Source organism: Bos grunniens, chromosome 1 (assembly GCF_055505025.1).
Source record: "Bos grunniens cultivar Pamir isolate PY7600 chromosome 1, Bosgru_T2T1.0, whole genome shotgun sequence".
In the NCBI taxonomy this organism is placed as follows: domain Eukaryota; kingdom Metazoa; phylum Chordata; class Mammalia; order Artiodactyla; family Bovidae; genus Bos; species Bos grunniens.
The window spans coordinates 70,193,330-70,218,252 of NC_141165.1; the positions used below are offsets into that span (position 1 = coordinate 70,193,330).

Here is a 24,923-nt window from a genome sequence, read left to right on the forward strand (position 1 = left end):
CAACTCCCGGAGTTCACTGAGACTCATGTCCATCGAGTCAGTGATGCCATCCAGCCATCTCATCCTCTGCCGTCCCCTTCTCCTCCTGCCCCCAATCCCTCCCAGCATCAGAGTCTTTTCCAATGAGTCAGCTCTTTGCATGAGGTGGCCAAAGTACTGGAGTTTCAGCTTTAGCATCATTCCTTCCAAAGAAATCCCAGGGCTGATCTCCTTCAGAATGCTATGGTAAGTATTTAAACAGGCAGTCTTCATGTGATTCTCATAACTCTGTCAGGTTGGTAGCATTTCCCCCATTTTACAGATGAAGTAACTGATGATCAGAGAGTTAGGGGTTCAAAAATCACAGATAATGAACAGCACAGCTGGAATTTGAACCCTGGTCTGCGTGGTGCTAAAGCCTTTGCCACAATACTGATTCACCTGGTAGGGAAGAGAGGGGAGTCAGGGTAGTTACAAAAATTCAACCAAACAACCCAAACCTTTCTGATATAGTTCATACTAGCTATAGGATTAGGACAGCTATCTCTTTGAAAGGAAAAGTGAAAGTGTTTGTCTCCCAGTTGTGTCCAACTCTTTGAGACCCCATGGACTGTAGTCCGCCAGGCTCCTCTGTCCATGGAATTCTTCAGGCAAGAACATTGGACTGGGTTGTCATTTCCTCCTCCAGGGAATCTTCCTGACCCAGGGATTGAACCCAAGTCTCCTGCATTGCAGGCGGATTCGTTACCGTCTGAGCCACAGGGAACAAGATTTGAAATCAGTTATCTCAAAAGGAAGGTTGATGGGAGGGAGAGCATCTAGATCTAAGGTTCACTCTGCTTTTCACAACTGTGAGAAAAAGTTGTGGTAAGTACACATATCACTCTATGGAGTCCTCCCAGAAAGTGGCTGCTGAGCTGAAAGGAATTGTGACAGCTTTTTCTGTGTTGCTCCAAACAAGCAAGGGCCACATTTCCCCTCTGAGGGCTCCTTTCAGAGGCTGATACTTAGAATGCTTTGATTGTTTTAGAGTCCTTTGCACCGGGAACCTGAGGGGGGCCACTCCCAATGCAGCATGCCTCTCAGGGCTGTTTGGGAGAGGGTTGTGTCTGTAGTGGCCAGAGCAATGACAGCACTCTGGGGTTGAGGTAACTGTCGGCTCACCTGGAGCCTCTGACCACTGCCTCTGTGCCCATGCCCAAGGCCCCCAGCTCTCCAGGGATGAGATCTCCTCCCTTTTGAATCTCCTGGTCCTCCTGTGTCTCATGTTGCACCCAGCCTCTTCCTTCCTGCCCAGGCCCAGGAGATGAATGGATTCTCCCTTACTGTTGCCTTCTCTGTGAATGTGTTACTCACTCAGTCATGTCTGACTCTTTGCGACCCCATGGACTGTAGCCCACCAGGCTCTTCTGTCCATGGAGCTCTCCAGGCAAGAATACTGGAGTGGGTTGCCATGCCCTTCTCCATGGGATTTTCCTGACCCAGGGACTGAACTTAGGTCTTCTGCATTGGCAGGCAGATTCTTTACCATCTGAGCCACCAGAGAGGGTTACCGTTGCTTTTTATAATTCGTTGTTAAATACCTCAGATGATTTGCAAAACAGGCCCTTTGGTGGGGGTGTTGGTGGTGGGGGAGTGAACACAATGAAGATGACAGGAGGCGGGGACAAGGCTCACCTTTCAACTCAGCCTCCCAGATTCCTAGATTCACACCCTGGTCTGGCCGCTTGAGGCAGGCTGTCTCTTGTGATGGAAACGAGAACAACCAAAGGGCATGGTTTCAGGTTGACCTTTTCTTTCTCTCCATGTAATTCATCTTAATTACAGCAGATATAGAGTACAATATTTGGCATCAGGAGACCTGGGTTCTGATTCTGACTCTATTAGTTACAAGCGGGGTACCCTTGAGCAATGCACTAATGTCTCTGAACTTCAGTCTACTTTTCAATCAAATGGGGATAATATCATAATAATACTGACATTCAAGGTTATTGTATGATAATGGAATGGTTTAACATCTACCCTAGCACTTTTAAAAATTAAACACTACACAAGAGTTGATTTTTTTTATATATATATATATATATATATATACTGTATTTACTTTCAGGACCCTATTTATGCTACATGAAGGTTAGCACTGGGATCAAAGCAAAAATATGTATTAAGTTCACTCCATTTAATCAACACTTGTAGTGCATGACCACTCACTGTATGTCCAGTGGTTGCCTTGATCATGGAAAACAAATCATCTCATCTTTTAGTGCAGAGATTGCCAAGCCAATACATATTCCTTGCATAAATGAGTGAATTTTTCCTTTGTTGCACAATGAATCACATCTACTTCCTCATTTCCTAAAATGAAATCATCTAATGAATTGGATGAATGAAGATGAAAACTGGCTTTTAATTCATTTATTCAAAGTATTTAAGTGTATAACAATTAGCTTGCAGTAAATTATTGTGAGGAGAACAGAAGCTCATGTTCAATTAGTCAAATTTTTTGCTGTAGTGTTTAGATATGGAAAACTCAGTTTCTGCCCACTGAAAGCTAATTTTCTGGGAAGCTGAAGGCATTCTGAATTCTGGGAGCAAGATTTCTTTTACCACGTGAAGAATTACAAAAAGACAGATGAGGCAGTGCATGCAAAGCATGTGACATCTGTGGCCTACTGCTGTCATTATATGAGACAGAAAAACAAGGCTTGAATTCTTAGATGCTTAAGTCAGACAAAGGTCTCTTGAAGGACTCAGTCACAATTCTCAACACAATGCTTAATTCTACCAATTCTGCTCCATCTCCTTTTTCTTTTCTATATCCACAATTCAAATGTCTTAGGAAAAGTAGAAGGAAACAGGACCAGAGATGGCTTCCTGGTAAAACTGGGTAGCTCAAATATTTAGAGCAACAGATGCTTAATTTTAATGAGACCCTTAACAAACTTTCCAGATGAATATGTCCTCCCAAAGTAACTAAAATGATCAAAAGAGTTTATAAACTTATGGCCATTCAAATTACAGTTAGGATCATTTATGAATGCACAGACTACTTCTCCACATAAAACAGATCACAGCATTAATATCTTTCATCAGGAGTTATTTCAAACTTTATAGAGTAGAGAGAATATGCCAGAAATTTTAGAAATATGAGTCCACATCAGGTCCTGCCGGAAGAGCAACTATTAACTCAGATAATAGCAGACTGTTGCCTACAGAGATGCATAAAAGATAAGATGTTTTGTCTGCATCCAGCCTCTTAAGAAGAAATTTTTATTAAACAAAATCAAAACACTATTGTCTCTACTAGAAGAGCTCAAGCTTGAACTTGAGTTATCTGGTCTTGAATACTCAAGGCAGTTTTCTTAAATTTTCAACCTTAGGGTTCATCATTTGTGAAAATGGGGATAAAATTGCTCATCTTACAGTGCTGGTGTGTGGATTAAATGAAATGCCTGGAAAAATCTAGCATGGCCTGTCATGTATCAGGAGCTTAATAAATAAAAGTTTCCCTTTTTCTTCCCTTAGCCTCCCCCAAACTACCGCACAATTGCACTCATCTCACATGCTAGTAAAGTAATGCTCAAAATTCTCCAAGCCAGGCTTCAACAATAGTGAATCGTGAACTTCCAGATGTTCAAGCTGGATTTAGAAAAGGCAGAGGAACCAGAGATCAAATTGCCAACATCTGTTGGATCATTGAAAAAGCAAGAGAATACCAGAAAAACTTCTTTATTGATTATGTCAAAGCCTTTGACTGTGTAGATCTTAATTTATGCCCATTTTAAGGCACATTTAGCCATTTTTCTATTATTATTCGAGGAAGGAGCACAAACACCTGTGTGTGTGTGTTATGGGTGTGACACACCCATAACAATCTGCAAGCCCCTTTTCTACACACAGAAACAGGAATTCACTCTAATGACAGGAAAGGCAAGATCACAGAACTGCTAAGTGGCAGAATCAGGACTTAAACTCAGATCTCTTAAACTCTCTTTGTCTTCTTCCTAATGCAAGACTGCCTCTCAATATGTTTATTTCTTGATATTTTGCCACAGTGCTGACCTTAAAGTCATATCTGAAGTGAGAAAAGCTGTGCAGAACTTGCACTTAGAATATCTCCTATCTTACTGTCTGCTCCAGAAACAATAGTGACACATTTAAGACAATTTGCAACTGGTTCTCTTGTGATTCCACTGGATGGAACCAACTGCACTTAATCCCATTTCATGGCCCCAGAAGCCAGGGAGGGGCTGGTGGATGGGAGTTCTTAGGTGGCTCTTTCGTGATATGGTCTGGACAGTGTTCGATGGGCTAGAGCTTAAGTACTAGGGCACCAGGGCTGGGGCAGATTTGATGAATGATGACTCAGGATTCCAAGCTGGTGTCCCCACTGAAGGAGGATACTTGGCATAGTCATTAAGAGCATAGACTTTTAATTTCAGTTAAAGTCTTCTCTCTGCCATTTACTATCTTGTGCCCTTGAACAGCTTTCTCAGTTTGAGTCTCGATATCTTCACCTTTTAATTGGGGTTAATGGCAATTACCTCTCAAGGTTATTTATAAGGTTAAAGAACTAATGTGTGTAAATCTCTTTACGTGGTGCCAGGCTAGCTAAGCCTGCAGCCTCTGCCAGGATCCAGCATCTTGGCAGCTTGCTCGGTGCTTAGCACAGTGCATGGAACACACGAGAGGCCCAGTAGATGTTTAACAGGATTGTACCTTCCGTCACTGGGAAGGAACATTTCCTTAGGGTTGCTGGGGCATTAGTACTGTGGTCTGCTGGTGCTGTACTTGCTGCTGCTTCAAGGAAGCCAGTTCTTCTGCTGGGCAGCTCTGATGGGAAGGTATCTGAAACATACCAGATCAGAATCTGTCTCCTTTCACTGCCACTCATTTGTCTCAGTGATCCCACCTGAGATCACACAGTACATTCTTGGCCTCTTCTATGTGGTTGGAGAGTGAAATTCTATGACTATGGAATTTTTCAAAACTTAAAAGCCAGTAGCCTGCAAGCCAAATTCAGGGTATACTTAGATGTGTCTTATTAGCCTGCAATGTTGAAAAACTGTGTATCTGAATGTTCTCATTGGGGCACTCCTGTTTCAGCTTGCCACAGTCCATACCTCTCCCTACGGCATACGCTCAGCTTCACTCTTTCATATGGTCTCCCCCTGACCTCCAGCCTTTGATTATGTGACCTGTGGTGAGCACAAAGAGGAAGTATTTTGTTTTTTGTTTTTTGTTTTTTTTCAGTGTTACAGCTCCATTTTATTTAGAAGATAGCAGGAGAGTGAGAGAGAGAGAAAAGAGAGCATGCACGCGGGAGAGAGAGTCTGTGAGAAAGTGAAGATAGCAGGAGAGTGAGAGAGAAAGAGAGAGAGAGAGAGAAAGAAAAGAGCACATGCACGCGGGAGAGAGAGTCCTGAGGAAGTATTTCGAAATCAGAGATGATCTAAACTTGAATCTATGCTCTTGCTGAATAGCATTAAGTGGACTAGCCTCCACGAATCACAGTTTCCCCAGTGGTTATTTGGGCTGCTCCAACCTGCCTTCCAAGACTGGTGTGAAGATTAAATGAAATAGCTCCTAGGCCAGTGCTACGCACAGGCAGGGACTTAGGAAATATGAACCCACAACAGCTCATCTGCACCGAAATTCCTTGTTTACAGGTCCAACTTGGAGACTGAAGAAAGAAAAAATATCAGAGATGAAAAAGTTGGGTGAGGAACTACATTAGGAATAGAAGTGAGGATGAGAACAAGAAGCAAGTAAGAAGATAATAAAACAACCAATTTCCAAAGCACACATGGATTCTGAAAAACTCCAAGTAGAGTCAGTAACAGGGTTTCATGGCTACTGGAAGGGCAAAAGCTCAGGGTGAGGTGAGCAAGAGCTGAGCCCAGCTCTAGACTAATTGAATCAGAATCCCTGTAGGTGGGACCCAAGCATCGGTTTTGTAAAATGTCCTCAGGCTGTCCCAGTGTGCAGCTATGACTGAGAACCCAGGAGCCAGAGGCTCTCCCACCTACACAGTACATGGTGCCAGCAGGCCTTCAATAAGTGGAGGCAGATTCTGCCAGTCAGGCTTTCCTGGACACCAAATGTGTGAAACCGACCTGGGATATACATGAAGTTTTGCACTGACAAAAAGAGAAGGATCAGTGAGCAACATCTTCCATGGATTCTGTGGGCCAGGGGCAGCAGCAGTCGCTGACTATGTGGGGCTTCTCGGCATATGAGACAAGAGCCCCTTCCTTCAGTAATTTTCCACTGGGTGGAGGCTCTCATAAACTAATGATCAGGGCAGACCTGGCAAATCCCTTCCTGAGGCATGGAGAAAGTGTTCTCATGAGACAAACTGGTGATGTCCTTCTCAGTTCTACACATTAGGTATATCTACCTACTAGAAATAGGATTGAAGTTCCTAAGCATGAAAAAAAGCTGTAAAAAAGTTTAAAGTCTTAAACTTATAATAGCTATTATTATAGTTGCCATTAATTGATCAGCCACAACGTGCCAAGGATACATTATTTCTAATTCTCATGCCAACTGCATGCGGCACGTATAACTATCTTAATTTTTCAACTGAAGAAAAGTTTTTGGGAAGTTAAGAAACTTGTCCATAATCGCAGCTGGAAAGTGGCTGAGTTAGGATTAAAACCCAGATTTGTTTGAAAGGCTTATTCTGTTTAGCAGCTTGATTCTCCAAAACAAAGCAAAAACAATATAAGGAGAGTGCGGGTGTAAAGAACAGCATTCTTTTCATTTGTCTGCAGACTCCAAATTTTTTTTACGATAAGTATACTTTACCTCTTATAATCAAAAGTTGTTTTGAAAGAAGGGAAAAAATGAATGGTAAGTATAGGGATCAGATCTATTATATAGAACATTGTTATTAATCAGATAATTTTCCTTAATTAAAAGCATTAACATCCAGGAATAAACAAAAATGTATTCAATTTTCCATAATTACAAATACATTTCCTGGATTTATATTTCAGAGCAAGGGACCTGGATTCAGCTCCCATTTTCATAATGGTCTTTGCATCTGAGACACAGACACCTTCTAAATTTATTAAACCATCCAACTTTACAAAAGAAGTGGCAGATAGAATCCAAATGCAATCCTTATTTAGCAAACTGTCTTCCTTCCTGTAGGATTTTAGCTTCTGTTTGGTCTTTATCTAAAGCAACTGCCAAACCAGTTGGGTTTCCCTCCTCTCTTGTCTGACTGTGGTCAGCAAGGTGAGAAATTACGAGGAGGAAAATGAGATTTTGGAAATGGGTGCTGACAAAGTTGTCATCTCACCAGAGAAGATGAATGAGGACACGATCAAGAACGCAGCACAGGAGAAATACAATTAGGTGTGTAGAGCCAGGGAGAGAACTGGAGCTCAGCGCATTTTCCTCCCTGTAGGAGTTACCAATTCAATCCTGAAAAATTATAAATGATGCTATCACTTGAAAACTGGGTACGCATAGGCTCCATTTTTTTACTCTTCCCTGGTCTCCCATCCCCATCAGCCACTGAAAACACAAAGTACTAGATAAACAAAAGGAGTGCCCACCTCAGCCCTTCTCTCTCTGGAAGCACAGGAGGCTTTTATTAATCTGAAGCCACTGAAGCTATTTCATGCTCATTGTTAAAACGCACTTTTAACACAATTATATAAACTTGGCAACTAAGAAGTTTTTAAGAAACATTTTTACCGATGCTGATTTTCAATACAAGCAGTCAGTATATCTCTATTCCATGGGAAGACACTTTAATAATATTTAATTAAAGTCCACACAACAGTAAGCAGATGACTAGCTTTCCTGGTTCTAATTCCATTGTGTCTCTTACTTAAAGGAAACACATGATTTTATTTGTAGCTGGTGTTTGGGACGGCATTATTTCTAGTCTGATTAGTTGTACAGACCTTTCTCATTATTTTTTTACTTTTAGTCAAGTAAAAGTAAAACATTTTTACTTTTTGTTTTTAAAAACTGATTTTGTGGCAATTGATGAATTGCAAAATACAGAAAAAGAACAGAAAAGTAGTTAAAAAACCTAGCATTCAGAGATAATAACTTAATAATTTAGAATGCTTCCTTAGAGTCTTTTTTTTTTTTTGCTAAGTTTGTAACACAGTTGGAGCTTTCCAAATTTTCATCTTGTGTTTGTGTTTTGCTTAATATGTTGCAAGTGTTTCTTTTTTTTCCTGTTAGTAAAACCTCTATTAGCATGATTTCAAGTTGTGCATAGTATTCTATATTATGAAAGTGAAAGTTAGTGAAAGTTAAGTTGCTCAGTCGTGTCCGACTCTTTGCGACCCCATGGACTGTAGCCCACCAGGCTCCTCCGTCCATGGGATTCTCCAGGCAATAGTACTGGAGTGGGTTGCCACTGCCTTCTCCAGGGGATCTTCCCGACCCAGGGATTGAACCCAGGTCTCCTGCATTAGAGGCAGACGCTTTAACCTGAGCCACCAGGGAAGTCCATTCTATATTATGAAAGGGCAGCCAATTGCTATCTTTTAAATTGAGAGCCCCTGCAGTCTAACACATATGACAGCACTGCGCACAAAGTTGGCTATGTTAACGTTGGACTGCCTTTGATAGCATGGAATATTGTGTTTTGTTCCCAAGTACAAACAAAGGACCTGAGCAGGGGAGGTGGCTTTCTTGCCCCACTCCCACATGCTACCTTCCTCATACGAGGTGAAACTAACGGAGTTCTCAAATGGAGGAGGAATTAACAGCTTCATTCCACCAGCAAGGTGGCACCTCGAGTAGTATGGTCATGGACTAGGAACCAGGAGGGACAAGCATTTATTAAAAATATACTGTGAGCAGGAGAGGGTGAGGTGCTGGGAACACCAAGATGAATAAGATGTAGTTTCCTCCTTATAAGGACTGCAGTGCTGACCCTGTAGGTACAACTGAGTTTCAACATCAGTTGCTCTGGGAACCTGTCACCTCACCGAACCACTTGCCAGCCTCTTTCCCTGAACCATCAGCCTTCGCTGAGGGTCTGCTGTAAATGGACAGATTCCTTGACATTTTTAAAAAATTAACTTATTTTAAATTGAAGGATAATTGCCTACAGTGTTGTATTGGTTTCTGCCATACATCAACATGAATCAGCCACTGGTGCACGTCGTGCGGGACTGTGGCCAAAACATAGAGCACTGCCTGGAGTCCCACTGCCCCCTGGTCTTTCTCTGTTAGCAGCACTTGCCCAGTGCTGCCCAGTTCTTTATGCTCAGGTCAGCTTTTGCTCCCTTCCTGCGGCCCTATGGTGGTGGGGTCTCAGCATGCCTCACCATCAACCTTGCTCAGCAATTAGGGCAGCCTTATAAAAATGGCCCTCTTTTCTGTCTTTTCACATCTTTTGCTTGTTCTCATAGCATTTACTATGAGAGGCTCCTGAGGGCCTGTTTATATACACCATACACCGTACCCCAGTAAGCTCTCTGGGGGCTAAGGCAAGAATATAGACTGCACAGCTATTCAGGCACTTAGAATCTGGTTGAAAATGCACATTAAAATGTGAAAGAAACAAAGGTAAGATCATGATAACATGCCCTTCACTGACACGGAATGTCCTGAGGGGACAAAGTCAATGAAGTATTTGCACAGGGGAGCTTAAAGAACTGATGAAGTGAGTGATGAATGAGGAAAGGCTGAGATGAAGTTGGGATTCTGAAATAGGGAAACACGACAAAGGGCTTGAACCAAAACGTGTGCTGCCTAATGGCCACGGGCATGACTGCAATGAACTTGTTAATTCCACAAGATCCAAGTCCTGTTGACCTCTTCTTATTTCAGAATATACACAAGTAAGTCTGTTCCTTTTTGTATTGCTAAATGCTGGAGACAGCACTGCAGATACTTTGCATATTCCCTAAAAACAGTTCTTCCTGTTTCCCCACCCACAACTTAAATAATATTGGGCTCTGTGATTCTGTAAGACAAAATTGTTAACAAAAATTTGCAAAATGTGTGATACATGCTATTTTCCTTTGTCAATGACTTCAGAGGTGAAATCTGTTTTTGACAATTTTAGAATGACAATTATGGCTGAGATGGCTAGTTTTCTACCCCAGTATCTTTCTTCCTTAGTAACTGCTTCTTTGGTGGACATAGTACCATGCAGACTAAATGATTTTGTGTTTCCTGGGAGTTGCCCCTTTGTAGTAGCCACTGTGATCGTATGACTAAGTACTGGGCAATGAAATATAAATTAAAGAACTCTATGGAACTTCTGGGAAGGCTTCTTAAAAGGAGGCATGGACAAGAGAAAAGAAAAAAGGGGGTAAAAAAGGAGGGGTAGATAGTCGCTGCCCTTCTCTCCCCACCTTTCTTCTTTCCCACTTCTTGGAAATCAAAGACAATGGACAGGGATTCAATAGCTGTGTTAAAATATAAGGAGTAGGACTTCCTCCAAGGTGCAGTAGAGCAGAGAGCTGGGAAAAGCGTGTATCCCTGATGTCTCTGGGAAGCTCCATACCAGCCCTGGATGGTGAAACTCCAGATGTTAAGTGAAGCAGAAATAAATTTCTGCTTATTACATGCCACTTTGTTTAGGCATTAATTTCATAAATATATAGAGAGAGCATATACTTCTCAAGAGCAGGAGCAAGTATAGTGGGTGTTCAGCAATGCCACGATGATGACAACAGTGATGATGATAAAATTAAACACGATGAAACAAAGTGGCTTGAATAAACTGTACATAGTTATTTTTATTTAAAGATTCTACTGGTGATGCTACTTAATCTATTTGTATGCAGGTGTCCTCAACGATGGAGAAGGCAATGGCACCCCACTCCAGTACTCTTGCCTGGAAAATCCCATGGACGGAGGAGCCTGGTAGGCTGCAGCCCATGGAGTCGCTGGGAGTCGGACACGACTGAGTGACTTCACTTTCACTTTTCACTTTCATGCACTGGAGAAGGAAATAGCAACCCACTCCAGTGTTCTTGCCTGGAGAATCCCAGGGACGGGGAAGCCTGGTGGGCTGCAGTCTATGGGGTCGAAGAGAGTCAGACACGACTGAAGCGACTTAGCAGCAGCAGCAGCAGCAGTCCTCAATGAGGTCTGCATTTTTAAATAAAATTCTCAATCTACTGAACATTAAAAGATTTCATTTCGTTTCATTTTGTGAAGCAAGGCTGTATCATTTCTATGTGTCTTTATGCTGGCTTCCACAGTGCTATGAGGAATGTCTTTAAGTGACTGATTCTCAGTGATGGAGAGACTGTGAGCTCTGTGGGCCTCACCAGGGCTTGGCATGTAAATGGTGGAATGATGCTGAGAAATTCACTCCACTGCAAGTGAAGCAGTGGACAGCCTCTCTGAGGAAGTGACTCAAAGACTAACATGCAGTAAATCATGAAGGAAATGGAAGAACTGGACAAAGAGACATGGTCAACCAACGAGAACACAGTGAGAAAGCAAATATTTGGCAACTAATGAAGCTAGAAGGGGACAAGGGACTCAAAATATCCTCAAAGGTGAAATATGGTACATAGGTAAGCCCCTTTATCTACTTTCAGTTCAGTTCAGTTGCTCAGTTATGTCCACCTCTTTGCGACCCCATGGACTGCAGCACGCCAGACTTCCCTGTCCATCACCAATTCCCAAAGCCTGTCCATCGAGTTGGTGATGCCATCCAACCATTTCATCTCTGTTGTCCCCTTCTCCTCCTGCCTTCAATCTTTCTCAGCATCATTATATACTTTAGTCTTCTGGAAAAATTACAAAATGTTTAAGCTCTTGTTTTTCCCAACATTGTTAATTCCATTAATCCCAGAAAGGATGTGAGGGGTAATCTCATCCAGCTACTGGGAAACTTCACAGCATCTTAAGTTCCAAAGGGATTTCTTTTCTTTCTTTTGCACCTGCTTTGGATAACTACCTAAATTGCAGTTACACAAGAACAAGCTCAGGAATTAACTTTTAGTGAGAAAAAAATATCTGCCATGAATATAGGAACTCCCGTGCTCAGCATGGGAAAAAAACCCAGGGAAATAAGCCATTTTTTCTAGTGTAGTTTATCTTTAGGCCAATTGCGAGTAAAATATAGGCACGGTCATGTAAAACTAGGAAATAGGACACTACATCATTCAGTTTTGTTTCTTGTGTTTCAAGAGAACCCTCTGCCTGCTTACTTCCATTATTTAGCACTTGGCTTCTTTCAAGGAATCTCCAAGAAGGGACTGACCAGCATGGACTATGTTTTGAGCCTGACCCAGTCCCACCTTTTCTTTGCTGTCTGTGAATTAAAAAAAAAAAAAAAATTTTTTTTTAAAGGCTTTTATTTATTGGAACTCCCACGGGTGCTAGGCAATATACAGTAACTAACAATTATTCCTTTAAATTAAACAAAATGCAGTGTAGCTTAATTTTCTTGAAGAACATGGGCTTTGGAGGGAGACTATTTCAATTTCATTTTTACAGTTTTACTAGTTATGTGCTTCTTTTCATGTTTCCCAAACCTTCTCAGCCTTGGAGTTTTTTCCCCCGATTCTTAAAAATTGGCATAATAATAATATCTCTCAGATTGTTGTCTGGCACATAGAAGGTGCTCAACCATGTTAATTCCCTTTATTCCCATCCCTCCCCTACTCCTGACATAACCAAACTAAATTGGACAGTTGGAATATAGTTTGATCCACCCAGCTCTAATACTCTCAACCTCAATGCTCATGCATGTGTTTAAAATGACCTTTGCATAAGCTGACTTAACTAAATTTCTCTGCAACCTGTCCCCAAACATGGCTTTAAACCTTTCAAGTTTTCCATATTATTTTCTTCTTTGTGATAGGCCAGAAGTCCTGAGGAAGCTGACCATAGGACTCCCTTGTGATGTCAGAAACAGATTTCTAAATAAGGAAGAATAATAAAAACTCATTGGTGATTACTATTCTTTCACACTAGTATATCCTGAAATAACTGTTCCAAAGAGCACTTATTGACAGAGGGCCTGGTTTCCTTCAAAGCTATACAGAGAGTTTCTAAATGCCAACTTATTTCAGGAGAGGAAGTTCTCTTCTTTGGTGCTTTGCTGAAGCTAATTTGGGTTTTCTGTGTTTTGAGAGAGATGATGTGACTTTTCTGCTAAAGACTCATCATGAACCCTCCGTGCTTTTCATTTTTATCTTAAAGCAAGCTCAGGTGTTAACAAAATTCATCTAGCAGGACTTTTTCTAGTTTTGGGGGGCAGATATATTGTTTTTACTTAAAATAGGCAATTTCTTGACTACTAAATAAACTTTAGAAACCTCAGCATAAGTTTTGCTTTTCCAGGAAAAAAATTTTCTGATTAAAAATAATAGAATCAGTAGTATTAGCAACACTGTTATTTCTCTAGCTCTATTTATAACGTCCTCTTTTCAAAACAGCTGAAAAATATAAATATGAAAACTTATCTACTTTTTCTCTCACTATGATTAGAGAGAAAGTTATCAAAAGAATCATTTGAAAAGAAATACAATGTAATTATATCACTTGTAAATTAATAAAATTAAGCTACACTTTGCCTTCGTCCCTAAGTTTTACTGATCTAAAAATGATAGTTCTGTATGTGTTCATTTTTCTACAGGGGATCTCATTTTTAAATTGCTCCTTAATACAGGACATTGATTCATAACCTCAGGGCCTTAGTAAGTGGCTTCCTTGAAGATGATACTATTTTGGATTTATTCACAAGAAGTAATCCCCTTGAGTGACTCAGATAATATTTTTTTTTTTAGTTTTCTTAAGAAATTCTTCAGGAATTCTTGTGAGATAGAAGTAGGGAAAATATTATCACTTTGCTGATAGGGATGTCAAGGCTTAGAGATTTGTTCAAGGTCAAAGAGAAAGTCATTGGTAAAGCCAGAAACTTGAATCCTGACATCCTCACTTGTATTTTAGTTCTGCTAAAATAACTTCCTGTATTCCTTGGATCTGCATTAATGTAAGAGTTTTGCATTTTGGGACCCAGGCAACATTTTTAAAATCTAGACTACTTACAAAAGACTATATATTCTAAAACGCATTCACAATTATTTCTTTTTATCATTGCCTTTCAACATGAAAAAGTCATAGGACTTAAGTCTATTATTCCATTCATATAAGTTGCTTAAACTTCAATATAGGTCTCTAAGTCTGTGTATTTTATTTTTTTCTTTTGGCAAGAGAATATCCCAGTGGGTCCATACATCTGTGTCCTCAATGCATATGGCACCAGAGTAAATTATATCGCAGGTTATTTGTGGTTCTAACAATATTTAGTCAATTTCCTTTCTCAGCAAACTTAAGAATTCATGCAAACCAGATTTATGCAAATCATGTTTGTGATTCAGCTGTGGTCAGCCTCAGGAAGCAGAATCCTGTGTAACTGCCATGTAGGATGTGATTTAAAGTTGAAGATTTACAAGAGCAGTGCAATGTGTGTGGTGGCACACACACGGGCCACTTAAATATACAGTGATATTTAAAGATAAAGAGGGGTATGAAAAGATGACAATGTGCAAATTCCCACAAATATGCATAATTCATGGTCAATTAGTATATGTCTAATCATAGCAAAGTACACGATTTTCTTGCAATCCCTTCCTTTCCTTTTTAAATTGATAACTGGCATCTTGAAAGAAGAAGGGAAAGATGTGGGTGGTCACCACAGAAGCCAGGGAAAGTTGTGCGGTATGTATATCTATGGCTGATTCACGTTGATGTATGGCAGAAACCAACACAATATTGTAAAGCAATCATCCTCCAATTAAAAATAAATAAAATAAAAAACATACTGTCCCCCCAAATGCCTAAGGATCCCCTTGATTCAGCATAAAGCAACCATTAAAATGACATCTATAAAAAATAAATGATGATGTGGAAAAAATGAGTCTGGCATAATACATAAAGAGGGAGATACAAAATGGCATGCACACTAACTGCAGCTATGTAAAAAATTGAAATTATGCTTGTGACTATGCAAAAATGAGAGGGTATGTAAAAATAGAGAGTTCTTGGGAACATGGGTGATACTTTTGATCTGGTCAAAGTTTCTCAGAAGGGTTCTATATACTCAGTATAAGCAGAGTAACCAGTGAAAGAAAAGAGACCCCAAGGATGAAGGTCAGAGCACCAACAGGTAAGGCTTTTGGAGGAAGGTGGGGTGCTGCTATTGGGATGGTGTGGGAGTTACCAGAGCTTGGAGGGGCAAAGTTGTGGCAATGAAAGTCTGAAGGGGTGGCAGATCATCACTTCTCAGACCACTTTTCTAGACAGGTAAGCAGGGAAACTATAGATCTGCCAACACCTGGGATAAACTAGCTCTACTCGGTAGTTCAGCCTGAGAAGAAAGGTCGGCTGCTGTGGGGCAGCTGGTAGAGTGACATTTCCAGAGCACAGTTATGGAAGCTATTCAACAAATGCTGAAATGATGGGCTCTCCTGTTTTGATCCAGGCATGGATATTTTCAAATGTGGTGAGCACAGAGGCAATTCTAGGTGCAAAGTAAGGATTTAACTTATCATGAGAAGTACCTCAGATGTGAGGACTGGAGCCCATGTAGCAACCCTAATGTAGGACCTGCCTTTTACTGGTTATCTAGGAAGGCTGCCTGGTTACCTGATCCTACCATTCAGTACAGGGCAGGGTCCCAATGGCCTCAGAGGTGAGCAGTTATCCAAGGACTGGGCAACTGCCCTTTTTCATAGATTTGCTTTTGGGCTTGTGTGTTTATGACTCTTTTACACACACACACATACACACACACACATATATACACATGAATAATGTCTTTTGAAGGAAGAATATTTCTTTTTCAATTTATCCATCTTAATTGATTTATGCTTTTTTAAAATCCTATACATGTCTCCCTTATAAACAGAAAAGGTTTCTCAGATTTTACCCTATTACATTCCAACACAGTCAAGATTATGTTAATAACAGGTCTCCTTGATAAGTCAGGGAAGCATGAGCAAAGGACAGCTTCTTAACTGAACTCCTTGGACCCTGGGCAGTCATGCACAGCCACACAGACTGTGCACACAGCACATCTCCTTGGGGTTGTGCAAAGCTGTCGCCTAGCAAAACATTTCCTATGCCTTACTGTACATTGGGAAATGGGGATAATGGCAACTACATCATGGATTTGTTGGGAGGACTAAATGAGTTGCCAGGAAAAATATCAACAATTTCAGATATGCAGATGATGCCACTCTATTGGCAGAAACTGAAGACAGTCTCAAGATGAGGGTGAAAGAGGAGAGTGAAAAAGCTGGCTTGAAACTGGACATCAAAAAAACTAAAATCATGGTATTTGGTCCCATCAGTTCATGGCAAATAGAAGGGGAAAATGTGGAAACATTGTCAGATTTTATTTTCTTGGGCTTCAAAATCACTGTGGATGGTGATTGCAGCAATGGAATTAAAAGATGCTTGCTCCATGGAAGAAAAGCTAAGACAAACCTAGACAGCAGATTAAAAAGTAGAGACATTACTGACAAAGGTCCATCTAGTCAAGGCTATGGTTTTTTCAGTAGTCATGTAAGGATGTGACAATTGGACCATAAAGAAGGCTGAGCAATGAAGAATTGATGCTTTCAAACTCTGGTGGTGGAGAAGACTCTTGAGAGTCCCTTGGACAGCAAGGAGATCAAGCCAGTCAACCCTAAAGGAAATCAACCCTGAATATCCATTGGAAGGACTGATGGTGAAGCTGAAGCTCCAATATTTTGGACACCTGATGCAAATGACCCACTCACTGGAAAAGATCCTGACGCCGGGAAAGATTGAAGGCAAAAGGAGAAGGGAGTGGCAGATGATCAGATGGTTGGAAAACATCACCAACTCAATGGACATAAGTTTGAGTAGACTCCAGGAAATAGTGAAGGACTGGGAAGCCTGGCGTGCTGCAGTCCATGGGGACGCAAAGAGTTGGACCCAACTTGGTGACTGAACAACAATACACATGAATATATATATACATATATAGTGTTTAGAACAGGGTATAGTACATGCATAGTAAATGCTTTGTAACTATTGCTTTAATAAAAGATTTTTAAGATTAGAAAAGCTTAAGGCAAAGATTACATTAATAAGTTTTACTTCTTGGTCTCCATCAGCTATACTTGCTTTATGAAACAACATGGGCCACAGGATTGATTACTGAGTAGGTTCACTTTAATGAATGAAGCCAGGAGGGAATATCTGCAAGGTTAGAAACAATTAAATAAAGGACTGAAGATCCCTAATTTGTCTTAACTCCTTTTCTTTTGTAGTGCTAGGAAATAAAAGTTTAATGTCTTTACCAAAATAGTAATTGATCCTTTCTTAACACCAAAAACTTGAATAGTCTAAAAAACTGCACCTCAAAGCGTTATGTGAATAGGAATCCCTGAAAGGCTTGTGAAAACCGATTCCTGGTCCCCACCCACCCTTAGAGACTTTGATTCAGTCTGGAACTTGGAGTATGAATTTCTAACATACTGTAGGTGATGCTGATGCTGCTGGTCCATGAATTTCTCTTTGAGTCACTGAGCTCTTCTGCAAACCCATGTCTTGTCCTGGGAATACAGGGAATACTGCTGCTGCTGCTGCTAAGTCGCTTCAGTTGTGTCCGACTCTGTGCGACCCCATAGACTGCAGCCCACCAGGCTCCCCCGTCCCTGGGACTCTCCAGGCAAGAACACTGGAGTGGGTTGCCATTTCCTTCTCCAATGCATGAAAGTGAAAAGTGAAAGTGAAGTCACTCAATCGTGTCTGACTCCCAGTGACCCCATGGACTGCAGCCTACCAGGCTCCTCTGTCCATGGGATTTTCCAGGCAAGAGTACTGGAGTGGGGTGCCATTGCCTTCTCCAACAGGGAACACTAGGAAGACTCTAACTTTTTCAGGACCATGGCTAGGGTAATAATACACATCTCAGAGGCCCGAGGGTCCTAAATGCTCGCTTAGGTCCTCAGTTCTAAATCTCCTGTAGCACTGGTACCATAACTACCTATTGACTGAAGCTCTACAGTGTATTATGGTTTCTTAGAGGTCGTGCTTGTGTTTATTAATTTCTGTGTCCCAGCACCAGGCAAACACCTAGCAAGAAATAGGCTGTTAAGTTTTTGTAAGATAAGTAGATGAAGTAGGAGGCTAGATCATTTCCATTGAAATACTATTTTTTTTTCAAAAGCAGCATTCCCTGTATCTTTAGAAGTTATTTTGTTACCATATAATTAAAAAGAAGACAATTTAATTTTGCTCACAGTTTATCTTAGAACTAGTTCTTAAACATATGATTCTTTGCTTAGTGGTCTCCCCTAAATACTGAATGTTAAATGTTGCCAGCATTCCCTGAGCTGGTTCTCCTGGGTTCTCCACTGCTCTCCCTCCTGTATCCCATGAGAGGGAACAGGGCAGGATCAAGCTCCAGTTTTCTTTAGAACAACAAAAGTTATACATGTGCTGAATGTAACTAAGCCTTCTCCCCTACAACCAAGCCCCAGAAGATACATAGCAAAACTGTTTCCATATCACATGTCTATCAAGAATATTTTCTCAGATTTTTCTGTTTTCCCATTTGCTTCTTCTTCTTCTTTGGTATAGGCTTTATTTTCACTTTTGTTTTCTTTTTTCCCCTTCTCACTCTCCCCTACAACTATGGGGTTTAGGATGTCTGTCTGCAGAGCCAAAAGGGGCTTGTTCCTTCTCTTTCTCCTCTCCTAGCATCTGGATTCTCAAAGGGGAGAGTCTATAGCAGGACTATGAGGAGGCCTCCTTCCCTCCATCTATACCCTTCTACTCCTAGGGGATGTATCAGAAGATTTGGTGATGTATATCACATATGTGTACACATGCACAGGACAAAGCCAAAAAGGGAGGAAGAGTGTTACACACCTGTGGTGCTTCAAGTTGTTCAGTATGAATGGGACATGGAGTTGTGGTGGCATTGGGTGAGGATAACAGGGTAGTCAGGGCCTGGACCACCCATGGCCTGCGAGCCCAACTGAGGCGTCTGCACCGTATTTGGGACACAGCAAGAGACATCATTTCTCTCCACATCTTGAGTATCTATCATCTGTAAGCCAAGCAGTGTTGTGGTCCATGCATGTCTTGTATGGCTACTGTGGTTCATAAAACCACAAAAGGATTTAAAATCCTTTGGATGAAAGGGTAAGATTGCTCATTCACTTAATGAAAGACATATTGTGTCATTTTTTTCTTTAATGCAAAGTTTCCAAGGTTCTGTATCTTTAGCTTAAAAGTTTAAGAATAACAAAGCCTGTTTGTGAGCTTCAATTTGTTTTATTCTGCACTAAACAAGTTGATTAAAAAAATCCATCAACTGATGCATTATCACTCATTTCTTTTTCAAAAACTACTTCCATAGTTCACAGAAATTAATGTGTCAATTTTGGGGACACATTTAAAGATAGAAGCTGAGAGTGTAGAGAAGTGATATTTGGACAACTTTTGACTGGAAGAAAACTACTTGCCTCCGTTTAGTGTTTTTCTACAAGAATTCATTAATTATTCATGAATTACACAAATGAGATAATTTTGTTAGGAAAAAGTAATGAATGAATTTTTTTTCTATTCAGAACATCCGGCACAAAGCCAGGATGGTACATTCTCTCACCATTTCTTTAATAAGTCACTTACTCATATGTTTAAAGAATGAGATCATTTGGCAAAAAAAAAAAAATACTATGATGAGGAATAAATAACGATTGTGCTGAATGATCATTTGTGTGTGTATGTGTTTTTCCTAGATCACGAGATAGGAAGGAAGTGGTACTCACTGATTGAGGGTAGACCACGTGAAAAATTAATGACTAAAAATGGAAAGGACAGAAAGGACTTTGAAGAAAGAGAAGGAAGCAATGGAGCATTAAAAAGAAAGGCAGGTTTGCAAGAGCTGTGTTTCTGTCAAAGCTTATATATGCAGTACCAGAATAAGAGACACATTCCAGAGGCGGGGATCAGAGCATGGGGCTGAACAGAAAGGAGAAGACATGTATTGCAAAGTCTGGATGGGAGAGAAATAAATGCATAACCACAGAAATGACAAGGTCAGTGTAATGGCAGAGAACAGGCATGTAGGTCTGAAGTCAGAAGAGAAGGAAGGGAAGTCCACTCTCTAAATTCTCTCTCCTGTTTAAGTATCAAAAGAAGAAAAAAAATTTTTTTTGTATGGCCTATCTCTTCCATGGCCATTTTTATTTAATCAGATTTTGAATTTGTAACATAAATAGTTTCAGTATAAATATTTCCACCCACAGATGTTTTTCAGAGCACTGATAATAGACACCGATGGAGTCAGTAATCAGTGAGGTCACATGCAAGGTTCATTAGACAAAGTGCTGGGAGCTCACTTTAGAATGGATGGACTAGGAAGCTATATGTTGGACTGCAGGGCAGCTTCATATTCCCCACAACCAACTCAAAGGGTGATGATAAGCTGATCCAAGTGAAAACCAGAGAGACGAGCTGTGGAAAAACCCTCTGCTTCAATGGGGAGGAAATGCTTTGCTAATCTTCCTAGGGGGATCTTAGGAAATTCAGATTCCTTTAAAAATCTTTAATATTTGAACCCTGATATACAATGGAATGGTATGCCCTGGTGGCTCATATGGTAAAAGAGTCTGCCTGCAATGTGGGAGACCTGAGTTCGATCCCTGGGCCAGGAAGATCCTTTGGAGAAGAAAATGGCAACCCACTCCAGTATTCTTGCCTGAAAAATCTCGTGGACGGAGGAGCTTGGTGGGCTACAATCCATAGGGTTGCAAAGAGTTGAACACGACTGAGCGACTTCACTCCACTTCCATACACAGTGGGAAGCTGTCACAAAGTTTGTGATAATTTCTTTATGAAGTAGGAAGCATCTCATATAAATATCCTTTCGTAAAAGTGTCAAATTTAATAGAGTTAGCTGTGCATTTGAAATACATGCTCTTCTCAAGTGATTTTTCTAGACTGACTGGTATGCTTAGCTTACCAGCGTGAGGGAATTTAGAAGAAAGGATAAAAAGTAGTTTAATTTAGGAAAGGCAGTTACAGGGGTAGATGAGTAAAGCCAGGACATGAAGCTGTAGACCTGAATTCTAATATTTCTTGTGATAAAAAATAATCTAAGTGATAGAGTCAAGCTACTTCCCTATTCCAAGACTCGAGTTACTTTGGATGAAGAACCAATATAGTTAAACTTCATAGCAGCAGCACACTTCATCACTCAAAGTTTCTCTGCACACCTAGGGGCCGACTTACTTACTCTAACGGACTGCACCACAGGCATAAACCCCCTCCTCTGTTTAAAGTGGCTGGGAATGGGTTCCATGGAGCACAATTTAAAAATCACTGCATTAGATTCTCTTCTGAAATTCCTTCCAGCTCTAAAGTCTACAGTTTTCAGACTGACTGGATAAACTGACTTAAAACAACCAAAAACAAAACAAAACAAAACCAGTAAAAGCACAGCAAACATTCCACAGTGAAAGGCTGAATGGTTTCCTTTCAAGCTGTGTTCCAAATGGCTGGGTTTCAGCACTACTGTCCTGGCCTGTTATTTTCATATATCACATCATTTTTATACTCAGCAAGTCAGCTCATGTCATTTCAATTTTACATATATTTTTCCCCGTGACTAAAGATGCAGCCAGCACTTTCCCCCGTTAGATTACAAAATGGGCTATTTGAAAATTACTTACATCTATTTACTTTTCCAACTTGAAAGTTGAGTTTTTTTCTATGCTGCATGTAATGAACATAGGCTGTAAAAGAATACCCTAAAATAAAAATACATGGTGGCATTTAAGATGTTTGTTGAACTTGAAGTGGTTACTCATGGTCTCTCTTAGTGATTACAGGTTTTCATCGGACCCTGTGGTTTGCATTACTGTTTGCAAAGCTGGGGAAGACGGACTGGTGGAAGAAGGCTGGGTGCTTTTCCTCTACAAGGTGGGTACCTTGCTAACTCTCTGAGATGCTAAGTTGGTAAGAACAGGAGGTGGTAAAAGTCCCGAACAGGAAATATCAGCAATACTTTCTGCTTACAAATCTCTGACCTACTCATTTTATCAAGTGAGGATATTTTACACTTTAGGTTAACTAGTTCTTTTTTGAGGTACTTGAACCTCGGGAGACAGAAGGCCATCTAACAATATATCTTAAGGTCCATCGTTTTAATCCGATCAACAACTGGGTTAGGTTAGTTTCAAGGGAGAGGCTTGAAAGCAGGAGGTATAAAGAAGGAGAGAAATGGGGGGAGAGCAGAGGCCCACCAAGGTACAGGGACATCTCTCTCCTTTGTTCTTAGAGTCTCACAAGTGTATGTCACAGACTGGAACCCCAGGGCTGTATACAGACCCACACTATTTTGACTACACATGGTTATAAAATTTAAAAACTGATTTAAACAATTTTAAAAAGTAGATTTATTGTTTCTCTTGAAAAATGACTACATGTGGTGACCCTGAGCCCATTTTCAATAAGATGGCAATTAGCTGGGGCTGGTAGGTGCTGCCCCTTCTAGACGGGCCAGCGGGCAATCTCAGACACTGTCTTTCTTACTTCTTGTTTTTCTTACACATAGTCTATTCTCACCTCTGAACTTGATTGATCGAAGGAGGCATTTGTATCTATGACCTCAGAACAGACTTTATTGTTTAGTAGTATTATAATGTAGTCCCAAAGAAACCCAAGGGGATTCTTTTTTTTATTTTTTACATTTTATTTTATTTTTAAACTTTACAATATTGTATTAGTTTTGACAAATATCGAAATGAATCCGCCACAGGTATACCCGCGTTCCCCATCCTGAACCCTCCTCCCTCCTCCCTCCCCTACCCTCCCTCTGGGTCGTCCCAGTGCACCAGCCCCAAGCATCCAGTACCGTGCATCGAACCTGGACTGGCTATACCTACTCAATCCAAGGCTTTTACCATCAACTCCCACCACTCACCCACTCCAGTATCTGACATTTATAAAGTACTTATTTCATGCCACAGACTCTGCTAAGCATTTATTTACAGCAACTTATTTATCTTAACAACTGCTTTATGAAGTAGATAGAATTTTCTTCATTTTATAGCAGAGCAGCCTGAGCTCAGAGAGGCTGGTTAATTCTTCCCGATATAGCTACTACATGGCTGTAGTCTGTTTTCATTCAGATTCCTGACTGTGAAAGCCTCGCTCTTAACCACTGTGTAACAACTGCTATATTCACAATGGCAAACATGTGCAGTGGCAGAGGAGCCAGCAGACCTGAAAGGCACCAGGCCAGAGTACCCAACAGTGCCCCACAGAAGGCACACAGACCGCTTACCAGTAACAAAGAGATGTAACAACCAACTCAACATTCAGGAGGCCTGAGCTGCTGGTGGAACGAACACGAGACAAAACAGCCGTGGGCCTGGATTCTAAGCTCTGCTCTGACTGAAGGAGGCTGCATTGGACACAAGGCTGCTCAGAGAGGCACCCCCATTTGAACCCCATAACAGACATCTGAGCCAGATGGTATTATTCCATTTTACAGATGAAGAAACAGAAACTCTGAGAACTTCAGCTGCTCACTCCCAGGCCTTCTGCTTAGTAAGTGACAAAGCTGAGAGTGGAAACTGGGACGATGGCCACCTCCTTCATTTCAGGTCTCTCCTGTCTGCCTCTGTGTCACTCTAAAGAATCACCCTCTACATTTTCTGGCCTTCTACCTTCAGACCTCAGTAACATGTCAGAAGACTCTGAAATTAAGATATTAGGTCTGTCCTTTTAGTTTTTCCTGGAGTCAGAGGTGATGCCTAGGGGAATCAGTACACTAGTCTGAAATGTATGAAGTCAACACCCCACCCCACCAAATCCCTCAGCATTGTAAGTTTGCAAGGAAAAGTTAAGTTACTTTGCATTACTGTGATTTCTACCCCACGCTCCCTTCTCAATTACCTAACTCAGGTTACATAATTGAGCTATTTTCATATTACTTGACACAAATAGGTAATGTTTTCATATTATTACTTGACACAAGTAGGTAATGTTTAGGAATAAAAGATGAGTGAAAATGCCTTTATCGCAGTTGCTTTTCTGTTTAACCTTTCACAAAAGTTTCCCCTTGCCTTGTATAACACTGATGATAAATAGCTTTGCTGACAGATGGCATTGATTGGACTACAGTAGTGAATTTTTGTTTACTCTAATGCTGATTTCATATAGACAGCAAATTTGAAAAGCTTTGGTCTCTCTCATCAGACATAAATATGGCTTATTTTCATTGAACCGATTCTCATCTATCAATCTCTCTGGGGAAAATGCTAATGAGCCTATGTCTATTGTGAGCATAACGGGGGCAACCACAACTGCATAATGTGCTTGGTCCTTCAGAATCTCACAGCATCCTGTTTCAGAATCACCGGGCTGCCCAGCTTGTTTCTTTCTTGCAAGTCTAGAGGGGGTTTCTGTTCTTGGAGTTCCAAGAAGGTACCCAGGAAGAGTGTTATACATGATGTCAAGAGACAAGGTCTCAAGCTTTATAAGTCTTATCAGAGGTAAATGGGATCTGAATTGTATTTAAATTAAGTCACCACATTGATATGGCAAGAAAAGCACTAGCCAGATGGTGCAGAGTACAACAAGGCAGTGACACATATCACCCCCATTCCTTTTACTATTTATGAGTCCAGAATCAGGTCAGCTGCTTAGATGGCGGAATGACCACATTAACTTAGTACAAGAAGGAAGCTCGATATCCTTTCCTGTTTCTCTGTTTCTCATTCTTCCATTTTTCTTTCACATTGGCCTGTATTTTCCTCTTTAGGATTCATTCCCACCACGACCACTAGGATAAAGTTACAATCCTACTTAAATGCACTTCTGCTACTGGAAACACAGGGGGGTGTCTGTACTTTGCTTCTTCTTTTTCTTAAAGGAAAATTCATAGAAATTCTAGTTTCCATGGCTTTCTGTTTGGGCTTCTTCTACAAATTTAA

At 40.8% G+C, this 24,923-nt stretch overlaps 1 protein-coding gene across 20 annotated transcripts in view; it reads right to left on the reverse strand.

Moving 5' to 3' along the window:
* The window catches only part of PEX5L (peroxisomal biogenesis factor 5 like), a 334,399-nt gene that overhangs the window by 227,696 nt on the left and 81,780 nt on the right, over positions 1 to 24,923 (reverse strand). The gene's annotated exons all lie outside the window — the stretch shown is intronic.